Here is a 25,356-nt window from a genome sequence, read left to right as displayed (position 1 = left end):
CATGGGTGTTCCGAAGCTACTGGTTGAATCTAAGCGAGATCTGAGTTGATCATTTTTAAAAATGCTTTGATTGGGCTAAGATTAATTCTGTACAAAGAAACATGGGTGTTCTGAAGCTACTGGTTGAATCTAAGCGAGATCTGCGTTGATTATTTTTAAATTTGCTCAAATCGAGCTGAGATTAATTCTGTACCAAGAAACATGGGTGTTCTGAAGCTACTGGTTGAATCTAAGCGAGATCTGAGTTGATTATTTTTAAATTTGCTCAAATCGAGCTGAGATTAATTCTGTACCAAGAAACATGGGTGTTTTGAAGCTACTGGTTGAATCTAAGCGAGATCTGAGACATTTATTTTTTTCAAATTGCTCAGATTGGGCTGAGATTAATTCTGTACTAAGAAACATGGGTGTTCCGAAGCTACTGGTTGAATCTAAGCGAGATCTGAGACATTTATTTTTTCCAAATTGCTCAGATTGGGCTGAGATTAATTCTGTACTAAGAAACATGGGTGTTCCGAAGCTACTGGTTGAATCTAAGCGAGATCTGAGTTGATCATTTTTAAAAATGCTCAGATTGGGCTAAGATTAATTTTGTACCAAGAAACATGGGTGTTCTGAAGCTACTGGTTGAATCTAAGCGAGATCTGAGTTGATTATTTTTAAATTTGCTCAAATCGAGCTGAGATTAATTCTGTACCAAGAAACACGGGTGTTCCGAAGCTGTTGGTTGAATCTAAGCGAGATCTGAGACATTTATTTTTTTCAAATTGCTCAGATTGGGCTGAGATTAATTCTGTACCAAGAAACATGGGTGTTCTGAAGCTGTTGGTTGAATCTAAGCTAGATCTGAGATGGATAATTTTAAATTTACTCAGATTGAGCTGAGATTAATTCTGTACCAAGAAACATGGGTGTTCCGAAGCTACTGGTTGAATCTAAGCGAGATCTGAGTTGATCATTTTTAAAAATGCTCAGATTGGGCTAAGATTAATTTTGTACAAAGAAACATGGGTGTTCTGAAGCTACTGGTTGAATCTAAGCGAGATCTGAGACATTTATTTTTTTCAAATTGCTCAGATTGGGCTGAGATTAATTCTGTACTAAGAAACATGGGTGTTCCGAAGCTACTGGTTGAATCTAAGCGAGATCTGAGTTGATCATTTTTAAAAATGCTCAGATTGGGCTAAGATTAATTCTGTACCAATAAACATGGGTGTTCTGAAGCTACTGGTTGAATCTAAGCGAGATCTGAGTTGATTATTTTTAAATTTGCTCAAATCGAGCTGAGATTAATTCTGTACCAAGAAACATGGGTGTTCCGAAGCTACTGGTTGAATCTAAGCGAGATCTGAGTTGATCATTTTTAAAAATGCTTTGATTGGGCTAAGATTAATTCTGTACCAAGAAACATGGGTGTTCCGAAGCTGTTGGTTGAATCTAAGCGAGATCTGAGACATTTATTTTTTTCAAATTGCTCAGATTGGGCTGAGATTAATTCTGTACCAAGAAACATGGGTGTTCTGAAGCTACTGGTTGAATCTAAGCGAGATCTGAGACATTTATTTTTTTCAAATTGCTCAGATTGGGCTGAGATTAATTCTGTACTAAGAAACATGGGTGTTCCGAAGCTACTGGTTGAATCTAAGCGAGATCTGAGTTGATTATTTTTAAATTTGCTCAAATCGAGCTGAGATTAATTCTGTACCAAGAAACATGGGTGTTCCGAAGCTACTGGTTGAATCTAAGCGAGATCTGAGTTGATCATTTTTAAAAATGCTCAGATTGGGCTAAGATTAATTTTGTACAAAGAAACATGGGTGTTCTGAAGCTACTGGTTGAATCTAAGCGAGATCTGAGACATTTATTTTTTTCAAATTGCTCAGATTGGGCTGAGATTAATTCTGTACCAAGAAACATGGGTGTTCTGAAGCTGTTGGTTGAATCTAAGCTAGATCTGAGATGGATAATTTTAAATTTACTCAGATTGAGCTGAGATTAATTCTGTACCAAGAAACATGGGTGTTCCGAAGCTACTGGTTGAATCTAAGCGAGATCTGAGTTGATCATTTTTAAAAATGCTCAGATTGGGCTAAGATTAATTTTGTACAAAGAAACATGGGTGTTCTGAAGCTACTGGTTGATTCTAAGCGAGATCTGAGACATTTATTTTTTTCAAATTGCTCAGATTGGGCTGAGATTAATTCTGTACTAAGAAACATGGGTGTTCCGAAGCTACTGGTTGAATCTAAGCGAGATCTGAGTTGATCATTTTTAAAAATGCTCAAATCGAGCTGAGATTAATTCTGTACCAAGAAACATGGGTGTTCCGAAGCTACTGGTTGAATCTAAGCGAGATCTGAGTTGATCATTTTTAAAAATGCTTTGATTGGGCTAAGATTAATTCTGTACAAAGAAACATGGGTGTTCTGAAGCTACTGGTTGAATCTAAGCGAGATCTGCGTTGATTATTTTTAAATTTGCTCAAATCGAGCTGAGATTAATTCTGTACCAAGAAACATGGGTGTTCTGAAGCTACTGGTTGAATCTAAGCGAGATCTGAGTTGATTATTTTTAAATTTGCTCAAATCGAGCTGAGATTAATTCTGTACCAAGAAACATGGGTGTTCTGAAGCTACTGGTTGAATCTAAGCGAGATCTGAGACATTTATTTTTTTCAAATTGCTCAGATTGGGCTGAGATTAATTCTGTACTAAGAAACATGGGTGTTCCGAAGCTACTGGTTGAATCTAAGCGAGATCTGAGACATTTATTTTTTTCAAATTGCTCAGATTGGGCTGAGATTAATTCTGTACTAAGAAACATGGGTGTTCCGAAGCTACTGGTTGAATCTAAGCGAGATCTGAGTTGATCATTTTTAAAAATGCTCAAATCGAGCTGAGATTAATTCTGTACCAAGAAACATGGGTGTTCCGAAGCTACTGGTTGAATCTAAGCGAGATCTGAGTTGATCATTTTTAAAAATGCTTTGATTGGGCTAAGATTAATTCTGTACAAAGAAACATGGGTGTTCTGAAGCTACTGGTTGAATCTAAGCGAGATCTGCGTTGATTATTTTTAAATTTGCTCAAATCGAGCTGAGATTAATTCTGTACCAAGAAACATGGGTGTTCTGAAGCTACTGGTTGAATCTAAGCGAGATCTGAGTTGATTATTTTTAAATTTGCTCAAATCGAGCTGAGATTAATTCTGTACCAAGAAACATGGGTGTTCTGAAGCTACTGGTTGAATCTAAGCGAGATCTGAGACATTTATTTTTTTCAAATTGCTCAGATTGGGCTGAGATTAATTCTGTACTAAGAAACATGGGTGTTCCGAAGCTACTGGTTGAATCTAAGCGAGATCTGAGACATTTATTTTTTTCAAATTGCTCAGATTGGGCTGAGATTAATTCTGTACTAAGAAACATGGGTGTTCCGAAGCTACTGGTTGAATCTAAGCGAGATCTGAGTTGATCATTTTTAAAAATGCTCAGATTGGGCTAAGATTAATTTTGTACCAAGAAACATGGGTGTTCTGAAGCTACTGGTTGAATCTAAGCGAGATCTGAGTTGATTATTTTTAAATTTGCTCAAATCGAGCTGAGATTAATTCTGTACCAAGAAACACGGGTGTTCCGAAGCTGTTGGTTGAATCTAAGCGAGATCTGAGACATTTATTTTTTTCAAATTGCTCAGATTGGGCTGAGATTAATTCTGTACCAAGAAACATGGGTGTTCTGAAGCTGTTGGTTGAATCTAAGCTAGATCTGAGATGGATAATTTTAAATTTACTCAGATTGAGCTGAGATTAATTCTGTACCAAGAAACATGGGTGTTCCGAAGCTACTGGTTGAATCTAAGCGAGATCTGAGTTGATCATTTTTAAAAATGCTCAGATTGGGCTAAGATTAATTTTGTACAAAGAAACATGGGTGTTCTGAAGCTACTGGTTGATTCTAAGCGAGATCTGAGACATTTATTTTTTTCAAATTGCTCAGATTGGGCTGAGATTAATTCTGTACTAAGAAACATGGGTGTTCCGAAGCTACTGGTTGAATCTAAGCGAGATCTGAGTTGATCATTTTTAAAAATGCTCAGATTGGGCTAAGATTAATTTTGTACCAAGAAACATGGGTGTTCTGAAGCTACTGGATGAATCTAAGCGAGATCTGAGTTGATCATTTTTAAAAATGCTCAGATTGGGCTAAGATTAATTCTGTACCAAGAAACATGGGTGTTCTGAAGCTACTGGTTGAATCTAAGCGAGATCTGAGTTGATCTTTTTTAAAAATGCTCAGATTGGGCTAAGATTAATTTTGTACCAAGAAACATGGGTGTTCTGAAGCTACTGGTTGAATCTAAGCGAGATCTGAGTTGATTATTTTTAAATTTGCTCAAATCGAGCTGAGATTAATTCTGTACCAAGAAACACGGGTGTTCCGAAGCTGTTGGTTGAATCTAAGCGAGATCTGAGACATTTATTTTTTTCAAATTGCTCAGATTGGGCTGAGATTAATTCTGTACCAAGAAACATGGGTGTTCTGAAGCTGTTGGTTGAATCTAAGCTAGATCTGAGATGGATAATTTTAAATTTACTCAGATTGAGCTGAGATTAATTCTGTACCAAGAAACATGGGTGTTCCGAAGCTACTGGTTGAATCTAAGCGAGATCTGAGTTGATCATTTTTAAAAATGCTCAGATTGGGCTAAGATTAATTTTGTACAAAGAAACATGGGTGTTCTGAAGCTACTGGTTGAATCTAAGCGAGATCTGAGACATTTATTTTTTTCAAATTGCTCAGATTGGGCTGAGATTAATTCTGTACTAAGAAACATGGGTGTTCCGAAGCTACTGGTTGAATCTAAGCGAGATCTGAGTTGATCATTTTTAAAAATGCTCAGATTGGGCTAAGATTAATTCTGTACCAATAAACATGGGTGTTCTGAAGCTACTGGTTGAATCTAAGCGAGATCTGAGTTGATTATTTTTAAATTTGCTCAAATCGAGCTGAGATTAATTCTGTACCAAGAAACATGGGTGTTCCGAAGCTACTGGTTGAATCTAAGCGAGATCTGAGTTGATCATTTTTAAATATGCTTTGATTGGGCTAAGATTAATTCTGTACCAAGAAACATGGGTGTTCCGAAGCTGTTGGTTGAATCTAAGCGAGATCTGAGACATTTATTTTTTTCAAATTGCTCAGATTGGGCTGAGATTAATTCTGTACCAAGAAACATGGGTGTTCTGAAGCTACTGGTTGAATCTAAGCGAGATCTGAGACATTTATTTTTTTCAAATTGCTCAGATTGGGCTGAGATTAATTCTGTACTAAGAAACATGGGTGTTCCGAAGCTACTGGTTGAATCTAAGCGAGATCTGAGTTGATTATTTTTAAATTTGCTCAAATCGAGCTGAGATTAATTCTGTACCAAGAAACATGGGTGTTCCGAAGCTACTGGTTGAATCTAAGCGAGATCTGAGTTGATCATTTTTAAAAATGCTCAGATTGGGCTAAGATTAATTTTGTACAAAGAAACATGGGTGTTCTGAAGCTACTGGTTGAATCTAAGCGAGATCTGAGACATTTATTTTTTTCAAATTGCTCAGATTGGGCTGAGATTAATTCTGTACCAAGAAACATGGGTGTTCTGAAGCTGTTGGTTGAATCTAAGCTAGATCTGAGATGGATAATTTTAAATTTACTCAGATTGAGCTGAGATTAATTCTGTACCAAGAAACATGGGTGTTCCGAAGCTACTGGTTGAATCTAAGCGAGATCTGAGTTGATCATTTTTAAAAATGCTCAGATTGGGCTAAGATTAATTTTGTACAAAGAAACATGGGTGTTCTGAAGCTACTGGTTGATTCTAAGCGAGATCTGAGACATTTATTTTTTTCAAATTGCTCAGATTGGGCTGAGATTAATTCTGTACTAAGAAACATGGGTGTTCCGAAGCTACTGGTTGAATCTAAGCGAGATCTGAGTTGATCATTTTTAAAAATGCTCAAATCGAGCTGAGATTAATTCTGTACCAAGAAACATGGGTGTTCCGAAGCTACTGGTTGAATCTAAGCGAGATCTGAGTTGATCATTTTTAAAAATGCTTTGATTGGGCTAAGATTAATTCTGTACAAAGAAACATGGGTGTTCTGAAGCTACTGGTTGAATCTAAGCGAGATCTGCGTTGATTATTTTTAAATTTGCTCAAATCGAGCTGAGATTAATTCTGTACCAAGAAACATGGGTGTTCTGAAGCTACTGGTTGAATCTAAGCGAGATCTGAGTTGATTATTTTTAAATTTGCTCAAATCGAGCTGAGATTAATTCTGTACCAAGAAACATGGGTGTTCTGAAGCTACTGGTTGAATCTAAGCGAGATCTGAGACATTTATTTTTTTCAAATTGCTCAGATTGGGCTTAGATTAATTCTGTACTAAGAAACATGGGTGTTCCGAAGCTACTGGTTGAATCTAAGCGAGATCTGAGACATTTATTTTTTTCAAATTGCTCAGATTGGGCTGAGATTAATTCTGTACTAAGAAACATGGGTGTTCCGAAGCTACTGGTTGAATCTAAGCGAGATCTGAGTTGATCATTTTTAAAAATGCTCAGATTGGGCTAAGATTAATTTTGTACCAAGAAACATGGGTGTTCTGAAGCTACTGGTTGAATCTAAGCGAGATCTGAGTTGATTATTTTTAAATTTGCTCAAATCGAGCTGAGATTAATTCTGTACCAAGAAACACGGGTGTTCCGAAGCTGTTGGTTGAATCTAAGCGAGATCTGAGACATTTATTTTTTTCAAATTGCTCAGATTGGGCTGAGATTAATTCTGTACCAAGAAACATGGGTGTTCTGAAGCTGTTGGTTGAATCTAAGCTAGATCTGAGATGGATAATTTTAAATTTACTCAGATTGAGCTGAGATTAATTCTGTACCAAGAAACATGGGTGTTCCGAAGCTACTGGTTGAATCTAAGCGAGATCTGAGTTGATCATTTTTAAAAATGCTCAGATTGGGCTAAGATTAATTTTGTACAAAGAAACATGGGTGTTCTGAAGCTACTGGTTGATTCTAAGCGAGATCTGAGACATTTATTTTTTTCAAATTGCTCAGATTGGGCTGAGATTAATTCTGTACTAAGAAACATGGGTGTTCCGAAGCTACTGGTTGAATCTAAGCGAGATCTGAGTTGATCATTTTTAAAAATGCTCAGATTGGGCTAAGATTAATTTTGTACAAAGAAACATGGGTGTTCTGAAGCTACTGGATGAATCTAAGCGAGATCTGAGTTGATCATTTTTAAAAATGCTCAGATTGGGCTAAGATTAATTCTGTACCAAGAAACATGGGTGTTCTAAAGCTACTGGTTGAATCTAAGCGAGATCTGAGTTGATTGTTTTTAAATTTGCTCAAATCGAGCTGAGATTAATTCTGTACCAAGAAACATGGGTGTTCCGAAGCTACTGGTTGAATCTAAGCGAGATCTGAGTTGATCATTTTTAAAAATGCTCAGATTGGGCTAAGATTAATTCTGTACTAAGAAACATGGGTGTTCTGAAGCTACTGGTTGAATCTAAGCGAGATCTGAGTTGATCATTTTTAAAAATGCTCAGATTGGGCTAAGATTAATTTTGTACCAAGAAACATGGGTGTTCTGAAGCTACTGGATGAATCTAAGCGAGATCTGAGTTGATCATTTTTAAAAATGCTCAGATTGGGCTAAGATTAATTCTGTACCAAGAAACATGGGTGTTCTGAAGCTACTGGTTGAATCTAAGCGAGATCTGAGTTGATCTTTTTTAAAAATGCTCAGATTGGGCTAAGATTAATTTTTTACCAAGAAACATGGGTGTTCTGAAGCTACTGGTTGAATCTAAGCGAGATCTGAGTTGATTATTTTTAAATTTGCTCAAATCGAGCTGAGATTAATTCTGTACCAAGAAACACGGGTGTTCCGAAGCTGTTGGTTGAATCTAAGCGAGATCTGAGACATTTATTTTTTTCAAATTGCTCAGATTGGGCTGAGATTAATTCTGTACCAAGAAACATGGGTGTTCTGAAGCTGTTGGTTGAATCTAAGCTAGATCTGAGATGGATAATTTTAAATTTACTCAGATTGAGCTGAGATTAATTCTGTACCAAGAAACATGGGTGTTCCGAAGCTACTGGTTGAATCTAAGCGAGATCTGAGTTGATCATTTTTAAAAATGCTCAGATTGGGCTAAGATTAATTTTGTACAAAGAAACATGGGTGTTCTGAAGCTACTGGTTGAATCTAAGCGAGATCTGAGACATTTATTTTTTTCAAATTGCTCAGATTGGGCTGAGATTAATTCTGTACTAAGAAACATGGGTGTTCCGAAGCTACTGGTTGAATCTAAGCGAGATCTGAGTTGATCATTTTTAAAAATGCTCAGATTGGGCTAAGATTAATTCTGTACCAATAAACATGGGTGTTCTGAAGCTACTGGTTGAATCTAAGCGAGATCTGAGTTGATTATTTTTAAATTTGCTCAAATCGAGCTGAGATTAATTCTGTACCAAGAAACATGGGTGTTCCGAAGCTACTGGTTGAATCTAAGCGAGATCTGAGTTGATCATTTTTAAAAATGCTTTGATTGGGCTAAGATTAATTCTGTACCAAGAAACATGGGTGTTCCGAAGCTGTTGGTTGAATCTAAGCGAGATCTGAGACATTTATTTTTTTCAAATTGCTCAGATTGGGCTGAGATTAATTCTGTACCAAGAAACATGGGTGTTCTGAAGCTGTTGGTTGAATCTAAGCGAGATCTGAGACATTTATTTTTTTCAAATTGCTCAGATTGGGCTGAGATTAATTCTGTACCAAGAAACATGGGTGTTCTGAAGCTGTTGGTTGAATCTAAGCTAGATCTGAGATGGATAATTTTAAATTTACTCAGATTGAGCTGAGATTAATTCTGTACCAAGAAACATGGGTGTTCCGAAGCTACTGGTTGAATCTAAGCGAGATCTGAGTTGATCATTTTTAAAAATGCTCAGATTGGGCTAAGATTAATTTTGTACAAAGAAACATGGGTGTTCTGAAGCTACTGGTTGAATCTAAGCGAGATCTGAGACATTTATTTTTTTCAAATTGCTCAGATTGGGCTGAGATTAATTCTGTACTAAGAAACATGGGTGTTCCGAAGCTACTGGTTGAATCTAAGCGAGATCTGAGTTGATCATTTTTAAAAATGCTCAGATTGGGCTAAGATTAATTCTGTACCAATAAACATGGGTGTTCTGAAGCTACTGGTTGAATCTAAGCGAGATCTGAGTTGATTATTTTTAAATTTGCTCAAATCGAGCTGAGATTAATTCTGTACCAAGAAACATGGGTGTTCCGAAGCTACTGGTTGAATCTAAGCGAGATCTGAGTTGATCATTTTTAAATATGCTTTGATTGGGCTAAGATTAATTCTGTACCAAGAAACATGGGTGTTCCGAAGCTGTTGGTTGAATCTAAGCGAGATCTGAGACATTTATTTTTTTCAAATTGCTCAGATTGGGCTGAGATTAATTCTGTACCAAGAAACATGGGTGTTCTGAAGCTACTGGTTGAATCTAAGCGAGATCTGAGACATTTATTTTTTTCAAATTGCTCAGATTGGGCTGAGATTAATTCTGTACTAAGAAACATGGGTGTTCCGAAGCTACTGGTTGAATCTAAGCGAGATCTGAGTTGATTATTTTTAAATTTGCTCAAATCGAGCTGAGATTAATTCTGTACCAAGAAACATGGGTGTTCCGAAGCTACTGGTTGAATCTAAGCGAGATCTGAGTTGATCATTTTTAAAAATGCTCAGATTGGGCTAAGATTAATTTTGTACAAAGAAACATGGGTGTTCTGAAGCTACTGGTTGAATCTAAGCGAGATCTGAGACATTTATTTTTTTCAAATTGCTCAGATTGGGCTGAGATTAATTCTGTACCAAGAAACATGGGTGTTCTGAAGCTGTTGGTTGAATCTAAGCTAGATCTGAGATGGATAATTTTAAATTTACTCAGATTGAGCTGAGATTAATTCTGTACCAAGAAACATGGGTGTTCCGAAGCTACTGGTTGAATCTAAGCGAGATCTGAGTTGATCATTTTTAAAAATGCTCAGATTGGGCTAAGATTAATTTTGTACAAAGAAACATGGGTGTTCTGAAGCTACTGGTTGATTCTAAGCGAGATCTGAGACATTTATTTTTTCAAATTGCTCAGATTGGGCTGAGATTAATTCTGTACTAAGAAACATGGGTGTTCCGAAGCTACTGGTTGAATCTAAGCGAGATCTGAGTTGATCATTTTTAAAAATGCTCAAATCGAGCTGAGATTAATTCTGTACCAAGAAACATGGGTGTTCCGAAGCTACTGGTTGAATCTAAGCGAGATCTGAGTTGATCATTTTTAAAAATGCTTTGATTGGGCTAAGATTAATTCTGTACAAAGAAACATGGGTGTTCTGAAGCTACTGGTTGAATCTAAGCGAGATCTGCGTTGATTATTTTTAAATTTGCTCAAATCGAGCTGAGATTAATTCTGTACCAAGAAACATGGGTGTTCTGAAGCTACTGGTTGAATCTAAGCGAGATCTGAGTTGATTATTTTTAAATTTGCTCAAATCGAGCTGAGATTAATTCTGTACCAAGAAACATGGGTGTTCTGAAGCTACTGGTTGAATCTAAGCGAGATCTGAGACATTTATTTTTTTCAAATTGCTCAGATTGGGCTTAGATTAATTCTGTACTAAGAAACATGGGTGTTCCGAAGCTACTGGTTGAATCTAAGCGAGATCTGAGACATTTATTTTTTTCAAATTGCTCAGATTGGGCTGAGATTAATTCTGTACTAAGAAACATGGGTGTTCCGAAGCTACTGGTTGAATCTAAGCGAGATCTGAGTTGATCATTTTTAAAAATGCTCAGATTGGGCTAAGATTAATTTTGTACCAAGAAACATGGGTGTTCTGAAGCTACTGGTTGAATCTAAGCGAGATCTGAGTTGATTATTTTTAAATTTGCTCAAATCGAGCTGAGATTAATTCTGTACCAAGAAACACGGGTGTTCCGAAGCTGTTGGTTGAATCTAAGCGAGATCTGAGACATTTATTTTTTTCAAATTGCTCAGATTGGGCTGAGATTAATTCTGTACCAAGAAACATGGGTGTTCTGAAGCTGTTGGTTGAATCTAAGCTAGATCTGAGATGGATAATTTTAAATTTACTCAGATTGAGCTGAGATTAATTCTGTACCAAGAAACATGGGTGTTCCGAAGCTACTGGTTGAATCTAAGCGAGATCTGAGTTGATCATTTTTAAAAATGCTCAGATTGGGCTAAGATTAATTTTGTACAAAGAAACATGGGTGTTCTGAAGCTACTGGTTGATTCTAAGCGAGATCTGAGACATTTATTTTTTTCAAATTGCTCAGATTGGGCTGAGATTAATTCTGTACTAAGAAACATGGGTGTTCCGAAGCTACTGGTTGAATCTAAGCGAGATCTGAGTTGATCATTTTTAAAAATGCTCAGATTGGGCTAAGATTAATTTTGTACAAAGAAACATGGGTGTTCTGAAGCTACTGGATGAATCTAAGCGAGATCTGAGTTGATCATTTTTAAAAATGCTCAGATTGGGCTAAGATTAATTCTGTACCAAGAAACATGGGTGTTCTAAAGCTACTGGTTGAATCTAAGCGAGATCTGAGTTGATTGTTTTTAAATTTGCTCAAATCGAGCTGAGATTAATTCTGTACCAAGAAACATGGGTGTTCCGAAGCTACTGGTTGAATCTAAGCGAGATCTGAGTTGATCATTTTTAAAAATGCTCAGATTGGGCTAAGATTAATTCTGTACTAAGAAACATGGGTGTTCTGAAGCTACTGGTTGAATCTAAGCGAGATCTGAGTTGATCATTTTTAAAAATGCTCAGATTGGGCTAAGATTAATTTTGTACCAAGAAACATGGGTGTTCTGAAGCTACTGGATGAATCTAAGCGAGATCTGAGTTGATCATTTTTAAAAATGCTCAGATTGGGCTAAGATTAATTCTGTACCAAGAAACATGGGTGTTCTGAAGCTACTGGTTGAATCTAAGCGAGATCTGAGTTGATCTTTTTTAAAAATGCTCAGATTGGGCTAAGATTAATTTTTTACCAAGAAACATGGGTGTTCTGAAGCTACTGGTTGAATCTAAGCGAGATCTGAGTTGATTATTTTTAAATTTGCTCAAATCGAGCTGAGATTAATTCTGTACCAAGAAACACGGGTGTTCCGAAGCTGTTGGTTGAATCTAAGCGAGATCTGAGACATTTATTTTTTTCAAATTGCTCAGATTGGGCTGAGATTAATTCTGTACCAAGAAACATGGGTGTTCTGAAGCTGTTGGTTGAATCTAAGCTAGATCTGAGATGGATAATTTTAAATTTACTCAGATTGAGCTGAGATTAATTCTGTACCAAGAAACATGGGTGTTCCGAAGCTACTGGTTGAATCTAAGCGAGATCTGAGTTGATCATTTTTAAAAATGCTCAGATTGGGCTAAGATTAATTTTGTACAAAGAAACATGGGTGTTCTGAAGCTACTGGTTGAATCTAAGCGAGATCTGAGACATTTATTTTTTTCAAATTGCTCAGATTGGGCTGAGATTAATTCTGTACTAAGAAACATGGGTGTTCCGAAGCTACTGGTTGAATCTAAGCGAGATCTGAGTTGATCATTTTTAAAAATGCTCAGATTGGGCTAAGATTAATTCTGTACCAATAAACATGGGTGTTCTGAAGCTACTGGTTGAATCTAAGCGAGATCTGAGTTGATTATTTTTAAATTTGCTCAAATCGAGCTGAGATTAATTCTGTACCAAGAAACATGGGTGTTCCGAAGCTACTGGTTGAATCTAAGCGAGATCTGAGTTGATCATTTTTAAAAATGCTTTGATTGGGCTAAGATTAATTCTGTACCAAGAAACATGGGTGTTCCGAAGCTGTTGGTTGAATCTAAGCGAGATCTGAGACATTTATTTTTTTCAAATTGCTCAGATTGGGCTGAGATTAATTCTGTACCAAGAAACATGGGTGTTCTGAAGCTACTGGTTGAATCTAAGCGAGATCTGAGACATTTATTTTTTTCAAATTGCTCAGATTGGGCTGAGATTAATTCTGTACTAAGAAACATGGGTGTTCCGAAGCTACTGGTTGAATCTAAGCGAGATCTGAGTTGATTATTTTTAAATTTGCTCAAATCGAGCTGAGATTAATTCTGTACCAAGAAACATGGGTGTTCCGAAGCTACTGGTTGAATCTAAGCGAGATCTGAGTTGATCATTTTTAAAAATGCTCAGATTGGGCTAAGATTAATTTTGTACAAAGAAACATGGGTGTTCTGAAGCTACTGGTTGAATCTAAGCGAGATCTGAGACATTTATTTTTTTCAAATTGCTCAGATTGGGCTGAGATTAATTCTGTACTAAGAAACATGGGTGTTCCGAAGCTACTGGTTGAATCTAAGCGAGATCTGAGTTGATCATTTTTAAAAATGCTCAGATTGGGCTAAGATTAATTTTGTACAAAGAAACATGGGTGTTCTGAAGCTACTGGATGAATCTAAGCGAGATCTGAGTTTATCATTTTTAAAAATGCTCAGATTGGGCTAAGATTAATTCTGTACCAATAAACATGGGTGTTCTGAAGCTACTGGTTGAATCTAAGCGAGATCTGAGTTGATTATTTTTAAACTTGCTCAAATCGAGCTGAGATTAATTCTGTACCAAGAAACATGGGTGTCCCGAAGCTACTGGTTGAATCTAAGCGAGATCTGAGTTGATCATTTTTAAAAATGCTTTGATTGGGCTAAGATTAATTCTGTACCAAGAAACATGGGTGTTCCGAAGCTGTTGGTTGAATCTAAGCGAGATCTGAGACATTTATTTTTTTCAAATTGCTCAGATTGGGCTGAGATTAATTCTGTACCAAGAAACATGGGTGTTCTGAAGCTACTGGTTGAATCTAAGCGAGATCTGAGACATTTATTTTTTTCAAATTGCTCAGATTGGGCTGAGATTAATTCTGTACTAAGAAACATGGGTGTTCCGAAGCTACTGGTTGAATCTAAGCGAGATCTGAGTTGATTATTTTTAAATTTGCTCAAATCGAGCTGAGATTAATTCTGTACCAAGAAACATGGGTGTTCCGAAGCTACTGGTTGAATCTAAGCGAGATCTGAGTTGATCATTTTTAAAAATGCTCAGATTGGGCTAAGATTAATGTTGTACAAAGAAACATGGGTGTTCTGAAGCTACTGGTTGAATCTAAGCGAGATCTGAGACATTTATTTTTTTCAAATTGCTCAGATTGGGCTGAGATTAATTCTGTACTAAGAAACATGGGTGTTCCGAAGCTACTGGTTGAATCTAAGCGAGATCTGAGTTGATCATTTTTAAAAATGCTCAGATTGGGCTAAGATTAATGTTGTACAAAGAAACATGGGTGTTCTGAAGCTACTGGTTGAATCTAAGCGAGATCTGAGACATTTATTTTTTTCAAATTGCTCAGATTGGGCTGAGATTAATTCTGTACTAAGAAACATGGGTGTTCCGAAGCTACTGGTTGAATCTAAGCGAGATCTGAGTTGATCATTTTTAAAAATGCTCAGATTGGGCTAAGATTAATTTTGTACAAAGAAACATGGGTGTTCTGAAGCTACTGGATGAATCTAAGCGAGATCTGAGTTGATCATTTTTAAAAATGCTCAGATTGGGCTAAGATTAATTCTGTACCAAGAAACATGGGTGTTCTGAAGCTACTGGTTGAATCTAAGCGAGATCTGAGTTGATTATTTTTAAAAATGCTCAGATTGGGCTAAGATTAATTCTGTACCAAGAAACATGTGCGTTCTGAAGCTACTGGTTGAATCTAAGCGAGATCTGAGTTGATTATTTTTAAATTTTCTCAAATCGAGCTGAGATTAATTCTGTACCAAGAAACACGGGTGTTCCGAAGCTGTTGGTTGAATCTAAGCGAGATCTGAGACATTTATTTTTTTCAAATTGCTCAGATTGGGCTGAGATTAATTCTGTACCAAGAAACATGGGTGTTCTGAAGCTGTTGGTTGAATCTAAGCTAGATCTGAGATGGATAATTTTAAATTTACTCAGATTGAGCTGAGATTAATTCTGTATCAAGAAACATGGGTGTTCCGAAGCTACTGGTTGAATCTAAGCGAGATCTGAGTTGATCATTTTTAAAAATGCTCAGATTGGGCTGAGATCAATTTTGTACAAAGAAACATGGGTGTTCTGAAGCTACTGGTTGATTCTAAGCGAGATCTGAGACATTTATTTTTTTCAAATTGCTCAGATTGGGCTGAGATTAATTCTGTACTAAGAAACATGGGTGTTCCGAAGCTACTGGTTGAATCTAAGCGAGATCTGAGTTGATCATTTTTAAAAATGCTCAGATTGGGCTAAGATTAATTTTGTACAAAGAAACATGGGTGTTCTGAAGCTACTGGATGAATCTAAGCGAGATCTGAGTTGATCATTTTTAAAAATGCTCAGATTGGGCTAAGATTAATTCTGTACCAAGAAACATGGGTGTTCTGAAGCTACTGGTTGAAATTAAGCGAGATCTGAGTTGATTATTTTTAAAAATGCTCAGATTGGGCTAAGATTAATTCTGTACCAAACAAAATGGATGTTCCGAAGCGGTTGGTTGAATCTAAGCGAGATCTGAGACATTTATTTTTTTCAAATTGCTCAGATTGGGCTGAGATTAATTCTGGTCTAAGAAACATGGGTGTTCCGAAGCTACTGGTTGAATCTAAGCGAGATCTGAGTTGATCATTTTTAAAAATGCTCAAATCGAGCTGAGATTAATTCTGTACCAAGAAACATGGGTGTTCCGAAGCTACTGGTTGAATCTAAGCGAGATCTGAGTTGATCATTTTTAAAAATGCTTTGATTGGGCTAAGATTAATTCTGTACAAAGAAACATGGGTGTTCTGAAGCTACTGGTTGAATCTAAGCGAGATCTGCGTTGATTATTTTTAAATTTGCTCAAATCGAGCTGAGATTAATTCTGTACCAAGAAACATGGGTGTTCTGAAGCTACTGGTTGAATCTAAGCGAGATCTGAGTTGATTATTTTTAAATTTGCTCAAATCGAGCTGAGATTAATTCTGTACCAAGAAACATGGGTGTTCTGAAGCTACTGGTTGAATCTAAGCGAGATCTGAGACATTTATTTTGTTCAAATTGCTCAGATTGGGCTGAGATTAATTCTGTACTAAGAAACATGGGTGTTCCGAAGCTACTGGTTGAATCTAAGCGAGATCTGAGACATTTATTTTTTTCAAATTGCTCAGATTGGGCTGAGATTAATTCTGTACTAAGAAACATGGGTGTTCCGAAGCTACTGGTTGAATCTAAGCGAGATCTGAGTTGATCATTTTTAAAAATGCTCAGATTGGGCTAAGATTAATTTTGTACCAAGAAACATGGGTGTTCTGAAGCTACTGGTTGAATCTAAGCGAGATCTGAGTTGATTATTTTTAAATTTGCTCAAATCGAGCTGAGATTAATTCTGTACCAAGAAACACGGGTGTTCCGAAGCTGTTGGTTGAATCTAAGCGAGATCTGAGACATTTATTTTTTTCAAATTGCTCAGATTGGGCTGAGATTAATTCTGTACCAAGAAACATGGGTGTTCTGAAGCTGTTGGTTGAATCTAAGCTAGATCTGAGATGGATAATTTTAAATTTACTCAGATTGAGCTGAGATTAATTCTGTACCAAGAAACATGGGTGTTCCGAAGCTACTGGTTGAATCTAAGCGAGATCTGAGTTGATTATTTTTAAATTTGCTCAAATCGAGCTGAGATTAATTCTGTACCAAGAAACATGGGTGTTCTGAAGCTACTGGTTGATTCTAAGCGAGATCTGAGACATTTATTTTTTTCAAATTGCTCAGATTGGGCTGAGATTAATTCTGTACCAAGAAACATGGGTGTTCTGAAGCTACTGGTTGAATCTAAGCGAGATCTGAGACATTTATTTTTTTCAAATTGCTCAGATTGGGCTGAGATTAATTCTGTACTAAGAAACATGGGTGTTCCGAAGCTACTGGTTGAATCTAAGCGAGATCTGAGACATTTATTTTTTTCAAATTGCTCAGATTGGGCTGAGATTAATTCTGTACTAAGAAACATGGGTGTTCCGAAGCTACTGGTTGAATCTAAGCGAGATCTGAGTTGATCATTTTTAAAAATGCTCAGATTGGGCTAAGATTAATTTTGTACCAAGAAACATGGGTGTTCTGAAGCTACTGGTTGAATCTAAGCGAGATCTGAGTTGATTATTTTTAAATTTGCTCAAATCGAGCTGAGATTAATTCTGTACCAAGAAACACAGGTGTTCCGAAGCTGTTGGTTGAATCTAAGCGAGATCTGAGACATTTATTTTTTTCAAATTGCTCAGATTGGGCTGAGATTAATTCTGTACCAAGAAACATGGGTGTTCTGAAGCTGTTGGTTGAATCTAAGCTAGATCTGAGATGGATAATTTTAAATTTACTCAGATTGAGCTGAGATTAATTCTGTACCAAGAAACATGGGTGTTCCGAAGCTACTGGTTGAATCTAAGCGAGATCTGAGTTGATCATTTTTAAAAATGCTCAGATTGGGCTAAGATTAATTTTGTACAAAGAAACATGGGTGTTCTGAAGCTACTGGTTGATTCTAAGCGAGATCTGAGACATTTTTTTTTTTCAAATTGCTCAGATTGGGCTGAGATTAATTCTGTACTAAGAAACATGGGTGTTCCGAAGCTACTGGTTGAATCTAAGCGAGATCTGAGTTGATCATTTTTAAAAATGCTCAAATCGAGCTGAGATTAATTCTGTACCAAGAAACATGGGTGTTCCGAAGCTACTGGTTGAATCTAAGCGAGATCTGAGTTGATCATTTTTAAAAATGCTTTGATTGGGCTAAGATTAATTCTGTACAAAGAAACATGGGTGTTCTGAAGCTACTGGTTGAATCTAAGCGAGATCTGCGTTGATTATTTTTAAATTTGCTCAAATCGAGCTGAGATTAATTCTGTACCAAGAAACATGGGTGTTCTGAAGCTACTGGTTGAATCTAAGCGAGATCTGAGTTGATTATTTTTAAATTTGCTCAAATCGAGCTGAGATTAATTCTGTACCAAGAAACATGGGTGTTCTGAAGCTACTGGTTGAATCTAAGCGAGATCTGAGACATTTATTTTTTTCAAATTGCTCAGATTGGGCTGAGATTAATTCTGTACTAAGAAACATGGGTGTTCCGAAGCTACTGGTTGAATCTAAGCGAGATCTGAGACATTTATTTTTTTCAAATTGCTCAGATTGGGCTGAGATTAATTCTGTACTAAGAAACATGGGTGTTCCGAAGCTACTGGTTGAATCTAAGCGAGATCTGAGTTGATTATTTTTAAATTTGCTCAAATCGAGCTGAGATTAATTCTGTACCAAGAAACATGGGTGTTCCGAAGCTACTGGTTGAATCTAAGCGAGATCTGAGTTGATCATTTTTAAAAATGCTCAGATTGGGCTAAGATTAATTTTGTACAAAGAAACATGGGTGTTCTGAAGCTACTGGTTGATTCTAAGCGAGATCTGAGACATTTATTTTTTTCAAATTGCTCAGATTGGGCTGAGATTAATTCTGTACTAAGAAACATGGGTGTTCCGAAGCTACTGGTTGAATCTAAGCGAGATCTGAGTTGATCATTTTTAAAAATGCTCAGATTGGGCTAAGATTAATTTTGTACAAAGAAACATGGGTGTTCTGAAGCTACTGGATGAATCTAAGCGAGATCTGAGTTGATCATTTTTAAAAATGCTCAGATTGGGCTAAGATTAATTCTGTACCAAGAAACATGGGTGTTCTAAAGCTACTGGTTGAATCTAAGCGAGATCTGAGTTGATTGTTTTTAAATTTGCTCAAATCGAGCTGAGATTAATTCTGTACCAAGAAACATGGGTGTTCCGAAGCTACTGGTTGAATCTAAGCGAGATCTGAGTTGATCATTTTTAAAAATGCTCAGATTGGGCTAAGATTAATTCTGTACTAAGAAACATGGGTGTTCTGAAGCTACTGGTTGAATCTAAGCGAGATCTGAGTTGATCATTTTTAAAAATGCTCAGATTGGGCTAAGATTAATTTTGTACCAAGAAACATGGGTGTTCTGAAGCTACTGGATGAATCTAAGCGAGATCTGAGTTGATCATTTTTAAAAATGCTCAGATTGGGCTAAGATTAATTCTGTACCAAGAAACATGGGTGTTCTGAAGCTACTGGTTGAATCTAAGCGAGATCTGAGTTGATCTTTTTTAAAAATGCTCAGATTGGGCTAAGATTAATTTTTTACCAAGAAACATGGGTGTTCTGAAGCTACTGGTTGAATCTAAGCGAGATCTGAGTTGATTATTTTTAAATTTGCTCAAATCGAGCTGAGATTAATTCTGTACCAAGAAACACGGGTGTTCCGAAGCTGTTGGTTGAATCTAAGCGAGATCTGAGACATTTATTTTTTTCAAATTGCTCAGATTGGGCTGAGATTAATTCTGTACCAAGAAACATGTGTGTTCTGAAGCTGTTGGTTGAATCTAAGCTAGATCTGAGATGGATAATTTTAAATTTACTCAGATTGAGCTGAGATTAATTCTGTACCAAGAAACATGGGTGTTCCGAAGCTACTGGTTGAATCTAAGCGAGATCTGAGTTGATCATTTTTAAAAATGCTCAGATTGGGCTAAGATTAATTTTGTACAAAGAAACATGGGTGTTCTGAAGCTACTGGTTGAATCTAAGCGAGATCTGAGACATTTATTTTTTTCAAATTGCTCAGATTGGGCTGAGATTAATTCTGTACTAAGAAACATGGGTGTTCCGAAGCTACTGGTTGAATCTAAGCGAGATCTGAGTTGATCATTTTTAAAAATGCTCAGATTGGGCTAAGATTAATTCTGTACCAATAAACATGGGTGTTCTGAAGCTACTGGTTGAATCTAAGCGAGATCTGAGTTGATTATTTTTAAATTTGCTCAAATCGAGCTGAGATTAATTCTGTACCAAGAAACATGGGTGTTCCGAAGCTACTGGTTGAATCTAAGCGAGATCTGAGTTGATCATTTTTAAAAATGCTTTGATTGGGCTAAGATTAATTCTGTACCAAGAAACATGGGTGTTCCGAAGCTGTTGGTTGAATCTAAGCGAGATCTGAGACATTTATTTTTTTCAAATTGCTCAGATTGGGCTGAGATTAATTCTGTACCAAGAAACATGGGTGTTCTGAAGCTACTGGTTGAATCTAAGCGAGATCTGAGACATTTATTTTTTTCAAATTGCTCAGATTGGGCTGAGATTAATTCTGTACTAAGAAACATGGGTGTTCCGAAGCTACTGGTTGAATCTAAGCGAGATCTGAGTTGATTATTTTTAAATTTGCTCAAATCGAGCTGAGATTAATTCTGTACCAAGAAACATGGGTGTTCCGAAGCTACTGGTTGAATCTAAGCGAGATCTGAGTTGATCATTTTTAAAAATGCTCAGATTGGGCTAAGATTAATTTTGTACAAAGAAACATGGGTGTTCTGAAGCTACTGGTTGAATCTAAGCGAGATCTGAGACATTTATTTTTTTCAAATTGCTCAGATTGGGCTGAGATTAATTCTGTACTAAGAAACATGGGTGTTCCGAAGCTACTGGTTGAATCTAAGCGAGATCTGAGTTGATCATTTTTAAAAATGCTCAGATTGGGCTAAGATTAATTTTGTACAAAGAAACATGGGTGTTCTGAAGCTACTGGATGAATCTAAGCGAGATCTGAGTTTATCATTTTTAAAAATGCTCAGATTGGGCTAAGATTAATTCTGTACCAATAAACATGGGTGTTCTGAAGCTACTGGTTGAATCTAAGCGAGATCTGAGTTGATTATTTTTAAACTTGCTCAAATCGAGCTGAGATTAATTCTGTACCAAGAAACATGGGTGTCCCGAAGCTACTGGTTGAATCTAAGCGAGATCTGAGTTGATCATTTTTAAAAATGCTTTGATTGGGCTAAGATTAATTCTGTACCAAGAAACATGGGTGTTCCGAAGCTGTTGGTTGAATCTAAGCGAGATCTGAGACATTTATTTTTTTCAAATTGCTCAGATTGGGCTGAGATTAATTCTGTACCAAGAAACATGGGTGTTCTGAAGCTACTGGTTGAATCTAAGCGAGATCTGAGACATTTATTTTTTTCAAATTGCTCAGATTGGGCTGAGATTAATTCTGTACTAAGAAACATGGGTGTTCCGAAGCTACTGGTTGAATCTAAGCGAGATCTGAGTTGATTATTTTTAAATTTGCTCAAATCGAGCTGAGATTAATTCTGTACCAAGAAACATGGGTGTTCCGAAGCTACTGGTTGAATCTAAGCGAGATCTGAGTTGATCATTTTTAAAAATGCTCAGATTGGGCTAAGATTAATGTTGTACAAAGAAACATGGGTGTTCTGAAGCTACTGGTTGAATCTAAGCGAGATCTGAGACATTTATTTTTTTCAAATTGCTCAGATTGGGCTGAGATTAATTCTGTACTAAGAAACATGGGTGTTCCGAAGCTACTGGTTGAATCTAAGCGAGATCTGAGTTGATCATTTTTAAAAATGCTCAGATTGGGCTAAGATTAATGTTGTACAAAGAAACATGGGTGTTCTGAAGCTACTGGTTGAATCTAAGCGAGATCTGAGACATTTATTTTTTTCAAATTGCTCAGATTGGGCTGAGATTAATTCTGTACTAAGAAACATGGGTGTTCCGAAGCTACTGGTTGAATCTAAGCGAGATCTGAGTTGATCATTTTTAAAAATGCTCAGATTGGGCTAAGATTAATTTTGTACAAAGAAACATGGGTGTTCTGAAGCTACTGGATGAATCTAAGCGAGATCTGAGTTGATCATTTTTAAAAATGCTCAGATTGGGCTAAGATTAATTCTGTACCAAGAAACATGGGTGTTCTGAAGCTACTGGTTGAATCTAAGCGAGATCTGAGTTGATTATTTTTAAAAATGCTCAGATTGGGCTAAGATTAATTCTGTACCAAGAAACATGTGCGTTCTGAAGCTACTGGTTGAATCTAAGCGAGATCTGAGTTGATTATTTTTAAATTTTCTCAAATCGAGCTGAGATTAATTCTGTACCAAGAAACACGGGTGTTCCGAAGCTGTTGGTTGAATCTAAGCGAGATCTGAGACATTTATTTTTTTCAAATTGCTCAGATTGGGCTGAGATTAATTCTGTACCAAGAAACATGGGTGTTCTGAAGCTGTTGGTTGAATCTAAGCTAGATCTGAGATGGATAATTTTAAATTTACTCAGATTGAGCTGAGATTAATTCTGTATCAAGAAACATGGGTGTTCCGAAGCTACTGGTTGAATCTAAGCGAGATCTGAGTTGATCATTTTTAAAAATGCTCAGATTGGGCTGAGATCAATTTTGTACAAAGAAACATGGGTGTTCTGAAGCTACTGGTTGATTCTAAGCGAGATCTGAGACATTTATTTTTTTCAAATTGCTCAGATTGGGCTGAGATTAATTCTGTACTAAGAAACATGGGTGTTCCGAAGCTACTGGTTGAATCTAAGCGAGATCTGAGTTGATCATTTTTAAAAATGCTCAGATTGGGCTAAGATTAATTTTGTACAAAGAAACATGGGTGTTCTGAAGCTACTGGATGAATCTAAGCGAGATCTGAGTTGATCATTTTTAAAAATGCTCAGATTGGGCTAAGATTAATTCTGTACCAAGAAACATGGGTGTTCTGAAGCTACTGGTTGAAATTAAGCGAGATCTGAGTTGATTATTTTTAAAAATGCTCAGATTGGGCTAAGATTAATTCTGTACCAAACAAAATGGATGTTCCGAAGCGGTTGGTTGAATCTAAGCGAGATCTGAGACATTTATTTTTTTCAAATTGCTCAGATTGGGCTGAGATTAATTCTGGTCTAAGAAACATGGGTGTTCCGAAGCTACTGGTTGAATCTAAGCGAGATCTGAGTTGATCATTTTTAAAAATGCTCAAATCGAGCTGAGATTAATTCTGTACCAAGAAACATGGGTGTTCCGAAGCTACTGGTTGAATCTAAGCGAGATCTGAGTTGATCATTTTTAAAAATGCTTTGATTGGGCTAAGATTAATTCTGTACAAAGAAACATGGGTGTTCTGAAGCTACTGGTTGAATCTAAGCGAGATCTGCGTTGATTATTTTTAAATTTGCTCAAATCGAGCTGAGATTAATTCTGTACCAAGAAACATGGGTGTTCTGAAGCTACTGGTTGAATCTAAGCGAGATCTGAGTTGATTATTTTTAAATTTGCTCAAATCGAGCTGAGATTAATTCTGTACCAAGAAACATGGGTGTTCTGAAGCTACTGGTTGAATCTAAGCGAGATCTGAGACATTTATTTTGTTCAAATTGCTCAGATTGGGCTGAGATTAATTCTGTACTAAGAAACATGGGTGTTCCGAAGCTACTGGTTGAATCTAAGCGAGATCTGAGACATTTATTTTTTTCAAATTGCTCAGATTGGGCTGAGATTAATTCTGTACTAAGAAACATGGGTGTTCCGAAGCTACTGGTTGAATCTAAGCGAGATCTGAGTTGATCATTTTTAAAAATGCTCAGATTGGGCTAAGATTAATTTTGTACCAAGAAACATGGGTGTTCTGAAGCTACTGGTTGAATCTAAGCGAGATCTGAGTTGATTATTTTTAAATTTGCTCAAATCGAGCTGAGATTAATTCTGTACCAAGAAACACGGGTGTTCCGAAGCTGTTGGTTGAATCTAAGCGAGATCTGAGACATTTATTTTTTTCAAATTGCTCAGATTGGGCTGAGATTAATTCTGTACCAAGAAACATGGGTGTTCTGAAGCTGTTGGTTGAATCTAAGCTAGATCTGAGATGGATAATTTTAAATTTACTCAGATTGAGCTGAGATTAATTCTGTACCAAGAAACATGGGTGTTCCGAAGCTACTGGTTGAATCTAAGCGAGATCTGAGTTGATTATTTTTAAATTTGCTCAAATCGAGCTGAGATTAATTCTGTACCAAGAAACATGGGTGTTCTGAAGCTACTGGTTGATTCTAAGCGAGATCTGAGACATTTATTTTTTTCAAATTGCTCAGATTGGGCTGAGATTAATTCTGTACCAAGAAACATGGGTGTTCTGAAGCTACTGGTTGAATCTAAGCGAGATCTGAGACATTTATTTTTTTCAAATTGCTCAGATTGGGCTGAGATTAATTCTGTACTAAGAAACATGGGTGTTCCGAAGCTACTGGTTGAATCTAAGCGAGATCTGAGACATTTATTTTTTTCAAATTGCTCAGATTGGGCTGAGATTAATTCTGTACTAAGAAACATGGGTGTTCCGAAGCTACTGGTTGAATCTAAGCGAGATCTGAGTTGATCATTTTTAAAAATGCTCAGATTGGGCTAAGATTAATTTTGTACCAAGAAACATGGGTGTTCTGAAGCTACTGGTTGAATCTAAGCGAGATCTGAGTTGATTATTTTTAAATTTGCTCAAATCGAGCTGAGATTAATTCTGTACCAAGAAACACAGGTGTTCCGAAGCTGTTGGTTGAATCTAAGCGAGATCTGAGACATTTATTTTTTTCAAATTGCTCAGATTGGGCTGAGATTAATTCTGTACCAAGAAACATGGGTGTTCTGAAGCTGTTGGTTGAATCTAAGCTAGATCTGAGATGGATAATTTTAAATTTACTCAGATTGAGCTGAGATTAATTCTGTACCAAGAAACATGGGTGTTCCGAAGCTACTGGTTGAATCTAAGCGAGATCTGAGTTGATCATTTTTAAAAATGCTCAGATTGGGCTAAGATTAATTTTGTACAAAGAAACATGGGTGTTCTGAAGCTACTGGTTGATTCTAAGCGAGATCTGAGACATTTTTTTTTTTCAAATTGCTCAGATTGGGCTGAGATTAATTCTGTACTAAGAAACATGGGTGTTCCGAAGCTACTGGTTGAATCTAAGCGAGATCTGAGTTGATCATTTTTAAAAATGCTCAAATCGAGCTGAGATTAATTCTGTACCAAGAAACATGGGTGTTCCGAAGCTACTGGTTGAATCTAAGCGAGATCTGAGTTGATCATTTTTAAAAATGCTTTGATTGGGCTAAGATTAATTCTGTACAAAGAAACATGGGTGTTCTGAAGCTACTGGTTGAATCTAAGCGAGATCTGCGTTGATTATTTTTAAATTTGCTCAAATCGAGCTGAGATTAATTCTGTACCAAG

This window comes from Asterias amurensis, chromosome 10 (genome assembly GCF_032118995.1).
Source record: "Asterias amurensis chromosome 10, ASM3211899v1".
In the NCBI taxonomy this organism is placed as follows: domain Eukaryota; kingdom Metazoa; phylum Echinodermata; class Asteroidea; order Forcipulatida; family Asteriidae; genus Asterias; species Asterias amurensis.
The sequence above is the reverse complement of the archived record's forward strand: the minus strand, read 5'-3'. Positions refer to the sequence as shown.